Source organism: Meleagris gallopavo, chromosome 26, assembly GCF_000146605.3.
Source record: "Meleagris gallopavo isolate NT-WF06-2002-E0010 breed Aviagen turkey brand Nicholas breeding stock chromosome 26, Turkey_5.1, whole genome shotgun sequence".
In the NCBI taxonomy this organism is placed as follows: domain Eukaryota; kingdom Metazoa; phylum Chordata; class Aves; order Galliformes; family Phasianidae; genus Meleagris; species Meleagris gallopavo.
The window spans coordinates 1,694,023-1,699,780 of record NC_015036.2 but is presented as its reverse complement, the minus strand read 5'-3'; the positions used below and the strand labels follow the sequence as shown (position 1 = coordinate 1,699,780).

Sequence of the window (5,758 nt, the reverse complement as noted above, 5' to 3'; positions counted from 1 at the left end):
GTGCGGGGCTCAGCTGTGCGCGATGCGCGTCCCGATCCGCCGCACGTATCGACGTAAACATTGGCACATGGGGATGCGGAGAGGGGAGGTGGTGCTTTTGGCTGCTCGGAGCCTGTCGTTTCTTGTGTAGGAACGCTCAAGCTGGGGATCTTGCTGGCTTCTGGAGCCCCCCGTGCTGCTTTTCGTGCATGAGTGTGCTGGGCCGCTGCAGCCCATGGAGCACAGCCGACCCGGGGGGCTTTGTCCTGTCCTCAGAAACCTCTGAGTTATTGAGAATGATGAAGTGCTGGAACAGCTGCCCAAAGAGGCTGTGGATGCCTTGTCCATCCCTGGAGGTGTTCAAGGCCAGGTTGGATGGGGCCCTGGGCAGGGAGGTTGGTGGCCCTTCATGTGGTAGGAGGATTTGGAACTTCATGATCCTTGAAGTCCCTTCCAACCCTGCCCATTCTGTGAGTTCTTCCACCCCAATAGAGGAACACACGTCTTCCTGCAGACCTGCTGGCAGCTCCTTCATCTCCCTGCACTTTGGGGTTACCACTTCTGAGGGCAGCCTGCTGTGCCTTCTGTAATGGTTATCCCATTGACTGTCTACAAGAGCTGGTTATCCCATTGACCAAGAGCTGGCACATCCCACACGTGTTTGCACACCTTGATGTTTTGCCCCCAGCCTTTGGAATGCAGGCATTTCTCCTGCACATTCCCAAGCAGGAGGCTTCTGTTGTCTTCTAGTGTCCTATCTGTTCCCATAGACACCTCATGGCATTGCTGGGTGCCTGCTCCCATGTGTGGTACTCCTTGCTGTGTGTGCCAGAGGGGTCACCCAGCTGTGCCCTGCAGTTTGTGGGTGCATCTGGATTGCTTTTCTACATGGGAGTACTGTGTGTCTTCCCTAAGCATCTGCAGATCTCAAGTTGGACATCACTGGTCAAAAATGCACTGCATTTCTTTTCTCTAGTCACACATGTAATTTGGAAGTCTCCTGATTCTTGTCTGTCAAGAGACAGTTCCCATTCAGCCTTTCTCACATGTTTCCAGAAGCTCTAGCATTCACTCTTTTCCTCACACGAAGTCCTAGGTTTGCCATATTATCATGAGGGAAATTTCTCAGCTTTCCCACTTATACGTTTGCCTCCTGTGTTTTCTCCATTCTTTTCTCCTGGCTTCTCTTTAGGTGGAGGTCACCCAGCCCACCTGCTGAGCTGACCTCTGGTTTCTAGCAGCAAGTTGTTGTACATGGAGTGACGTGGGACTGTCTGTGAACCCTGCAAGGTGATACTGGGTGGGAATGGCTGCCTGGCACAGGCTGGTGTCCAGGAGTCTCATGGGGCATTTCACATGTGCTGCTCTTCTGCCATTGAGCTCTCCTGTTGCATCTTGATATCCATGTGTAACGCAGATCCAAGGCGTGATGTGCCTGGAGAGGTTGCCTGGGTCTGAGTGAATCTATTTAAGATAGAGCTGAACAAGTGTTAACCTGCTAGCTTGCATATAGCTCTACCAATATAAATACTTCCATTGATGTAAAGCTGTTTATACCAGAAACTAGTTATAATACTGTAAGTGTGTCTCCCTGGGGACGACTTCTGTTTAAACAGCTGGTTTTAATCTGAAACTCTAATTGGTGTGAACACTCAAAGCCATCCCTTTCCAGGGGAAGGGAATTTCCAGCCCTTGCTTTTTGTCTCCCCAGGTGGATGCTGGTTGTGTGGATGCTCACCTGTGAGGAGGAGGGATCACTTTTGCTTTCCCACGCAGAAGGTTTTGCACTGTTGTTTTTTTTGTTGTTGTTCTTGTTTTTTAACAGGGTGAGAGAATTCCTCTTTTTCTGAGTGTCAAGTTTAGAGGGAGGAGTGTCTTCGTGTATTTTTTCTGTAGCACGTAAGAGAAGTAGTTAGCAAGTGAAATTGAACCCTTGCCATGTTTTTTTGCAACAGGAGGTTAATCATAAACTGGCAACTTTTAAAAGGGTGATTTCTCTCTGTGGTGTCAGTAGCAAATGTCTGCTGTGCTGAGCGTCTGGTCGGCTATTTGCTAGGAGGGGAGAAAGAAAATACAGCTTCCCTTGTGTGTGTGTGTGAAGCTGAACAAGTGTCCAAACGTTATTTCTGGAGGCTTTTTATGTTTGTGTCCTTCTCCTGAATGGCTGTGTGATGCCTGCTGTAAGATGGATGGTGCTTGTGTGATCTCATGTGGCCCTGGCAGAGAGGAGGCCTTGGGTCTTTTGCACTGGTGTTGGTTTCTGCACATCTAGCGTTTCACTGGCGGAGTCTGTTGCATGTGTAAACTTATTTCTTGATGATCTTTGAGAACACTTGGGTATATTTCTACAGGAAGATGTGATGATAAATGTAACAGCTCTTGAAGGCATTGTAGTTCACTAACTTAAAGGAGAAGAAAACCAAACTGTGACAGATCAGTGAGTGATGCTCTTGCTGCTGGTATGTGACGAGGAAGGAGATGTCCCTTGACGTAGAAGGGATTGTCTGTTGACATACTTCTATCTTGCCTGGTTGTAAGTAGGTTATTCCTGTTCAAATTATGCAACTGTGCAGACAGCCAGACTTCAGGAATTCCAAATACTTCAATGTGTCAAGTGCTGACTTCTAAATTAAATGCTATGGTTGCAGAGCTGTTCACAGCCTGTCGCTTGAATTATGACATCAGTTTTGGAATTGTCTTGCTGAAAAGGGGCAGCAACTTAATTACTTCCCTTTGAGTAAGTGTTCGATTTCAGGAGTAAAACTAGATGGGAGATGTGCCTTCTGTGGCACTATTTCAGTAGTCAATGATTGCTATTTTGGCAGTTTTGAGGAGGAAAAAAAAATACTGGGAATGTTGGTTTACATAAGAAATCTATGGCAGCTCCTTGTTGCCGTGGTGGATGCTGCTGTTGCTTTGGAAGATGCAGTTTTTAGCAAATAGATCCAATTAAATAGTTGTGTACTTACTGCTACGTAAACACAGGAGTCCATTACTCTCAGCTTGCTTTGGAGTTCAAATTGATTCTTCTAATGGTTTCACGGGATGAAAACAAATGTCTGTGGAAGGTGCACAAATGAAATGGTGATGGCAGGGAATGAACTGCAGCCTGGTTAAAATGGCATTTGGATGTACGGATGGAAGGGGTGAACTGTAAAGGCTGGGAATTTCATTTAATTCTCTCCTATTTAATCAACTTAAGGAAGTGACTTAAACTATACATAATTTGCAGATAGTGTGTTTTTAATATGTTACAGTGTAGAGCTGGGGAAATAAACCTGTTCATGTGAAATAATTATCAGAACATGTGAATGATGGGATAATAAGGGCTGCGGAGTGCGTGTGGAGCTTGGCATGTGTTCTGTGACAGTGGCCAGAAGTAATTCATAAGGGGAAAGAAGCAGAGCAGGCAGATGAGGGACTGATGGCTCCTCGGGTGTCTGCCAGCAGCCAGAGATGGCCTGAGCCAGAGGAGCTGTGCAGGCTGTGGGTTATGATGCCTGGTGCATTCGTCAGCTGTGGATTTGCCTAAACCTTTGGAGCAGTTTATACCTTTAGCTTCTACGTTATGCTATGCAATGAATTCCACAACTTGGGCAAAAATATTTCCTGTTGGTTTTTTTTTTGTTAGCCCCAATGCATGGTAACTTCATTGAGCACCTCCTAGTTTTTGTAGCAGGAGAAAGAATAAAGAATCTTTTTTTCCCAGTAGCTTTTTCATTTGCAATTGTATAGATGTGTGTTCTGCTTTCTTTGGGTTTTGTTTTCTTTTCCTTTCCAAGCTGGATTGTCCTAGTCTTTTGTACCTCTGTCTGCAGACTGTTCTGCAATGCCTTTTTTTTTTTTGAGGTCTGCTATGTTCTTTAGAGGTGATTTGACCACAAGATTTGCCTGCTTTACCCAAGAAGGTTGAATAAAGGCCTTTTCTTCCAGAGCAGTAAGGCATGTTTTCTAATAGAGGGACACCTTCTCACTCATCTATGATAACATCCTACTGTATGTAGTATTTTTATGGCCAAAAATGCAACAGAGACCCAGGAGCCCTGGAGATGTTTGGTGGGCTCAGGTGTGTTAATCTCACGTTAGGAGCTGGTGATTACAGAGTGCTGCAGCTCTCCAGGTCTAACAGTTCCTGCAGTTTTCTTTTTCTGTAGTGCATAAATGTACCCATGATAGGAATGACTCCAAGAAGTTTGTGAAATGCTACTAGAATGCTACAGAGTTAAAACAAACCACCAGATAGTCTTTATTCCCAGCCTGAGCCATGCGTTTGGTCCTCCCAGTCCAGGTTTGGCCATACAAAGTAAGAAAGTGAGAAAGCTTGTGGTGTTGCTGTTCCTGCATTAGCTGACTTGTGGATAAACACAAGGATTTTCAGTTTTGGGGGCAGGAAGAACTCCTTTCAGGCATTTAATTTTACCTGCATAATTGAGTCATTAGGAAAATAAAGGGTATGCATGGTGCTAAAAGGCCGATGACACAATCACATTCCTGCCTTGCTTAAACTTGCTCAGGATTCTTTATAGGCACTTTGGTGGAAAGGTGGCTGTTTGTTTCTGTGTCTGGGCACCTGACAGGCTGGCCGTGCTCCATGCTGTCTGCATCCATAACACCTTGAGATGGTCTGTGGTGTGGTGAGGTTGGATGTGATGTGTGACTTCACCTCAGTGTCTCCCCTTTGCTCCTCACACGGGATTTCCATGCTGCTGCTTGTCAGTGCAAGCTCTTTGCACTGCTGCCATTCACGGGGCTAGAATGCTTCGGGGAGGTTGGAGGCTCGCACTATGCTTCAGATAAATTCTTCTGTTGTAGTTACTGTGTATTTCATTAAGGTGTAACGCTTCCTTGCTAATCTGAAATAAGAGCTAGAGAAGGAAAGCTGTCATTTATTGTAATAAAACTGAATACTGAAACAACAGCTCGGTTGACAGGTAAGCTTTATGCAGAACTAGTAAAAACTAGCACTTAGCCAAATTTGGCTGTCACAAACCTAATGATTGTGATATTCAGTTACAGTCTTTTGTTTCTGTAAAAGGAGGTTTGTCACTTCCAAGTGACAAAAATTAAAGCCTTGCATACAGCAAAGTAGGAGACACTGCTTGGGGTGGCAGCAGGGGGTGGGGAGGAGGAACTCTAACACTGCCAAAACTGTCGGCAGCTCTGGGGGCACAACGTGCCCAGTTGGGCTCATTTTGTCTTGGGGGAAACAAAGAAGTGGTTTATTTTCCACGTGTGGCTTTCACTGTGCCATCGGTCAGTGATCTCTGCAGTTGACTCCCTTCTGTCTGGAAGCATGCCTCCTGTGCCCTGTCTCTCTTTGAACACATGCAGGCAGACTTGGCTGGGTTTGGTAAATAGGCATACATGTGTGTGAGGAAGCACAGATCTGTATTTTCCCTTTTGACTCTTTCATGGATCTAATGCAGCGGTGCTACCAAGAAAACCTTCAGTTGTATTAGGATATTTTGGCATGCAGACACGCCAAACAGGCCATATTTCTTCCTGTTTCTTTCATGTGGTTCCCCCAGAAAGGGCTTGGAGATTTTTGCTTTTGTTAGTGATTTGGGAGGGAGGCTGGGCTGAGCAGCCTTTGATGTGTATTTTTCAGAACTTTGTTGATAATTCTTGCAGAGCTTCTGAAAGCAGACTGACGTGCTATAGGTAGCCATGGCAGAACAAGAAAAAAAAATAGATTTCTGGTATTAAACTAGAATGTTGCTGCCTTGTGACAAATAAAAGTGCTTTATGGATATTTTTTGGCAGTTTGCAGCACTTAAAA

At 45.4% G+C, this 5,758-nt stretch overlaps 1 protein-coding gene and 1 long non-coding RNA gene across 2 annotated transcripts in view; one reads left to right on the top strand and one right to left on the bottom strand.

Annotated features, from left to right (window-relative positions):
• Positions 1–64: 64 nt before the first annotated feature.
• Positions 65–2,649, bottom strand: LOC116217451. Its single transcript, XR_004162008.1, has 3 exons — positions 2,496–2,649; positions 1,718–1,869; positions 65–1,458 (listed from the first exon to the last, which is right to left on the bottom strand). It is a non-coding gene; the product is annotated as an uncharacterized LOC116217451 (long non-coding RNA).
• Positions 2,650–2,699: 50 nt separating this feature from the next.
• Positions 2,700–5,758, top strand: part of ZBTB44 (zinc finger and BTB domain containing 44) — a 41,026-nt gene continuing 37,967 nt past the window's right edge. Inside the window, exon 1 of the mRNA XM_003212664.3 lies at positions 2,700–2,716. The gene's annotated coding sequence lies outside the window, so the exon portion shown is untranslated. The remainder of the gene's footprint in view (positions 2,717–5,758) is intronic.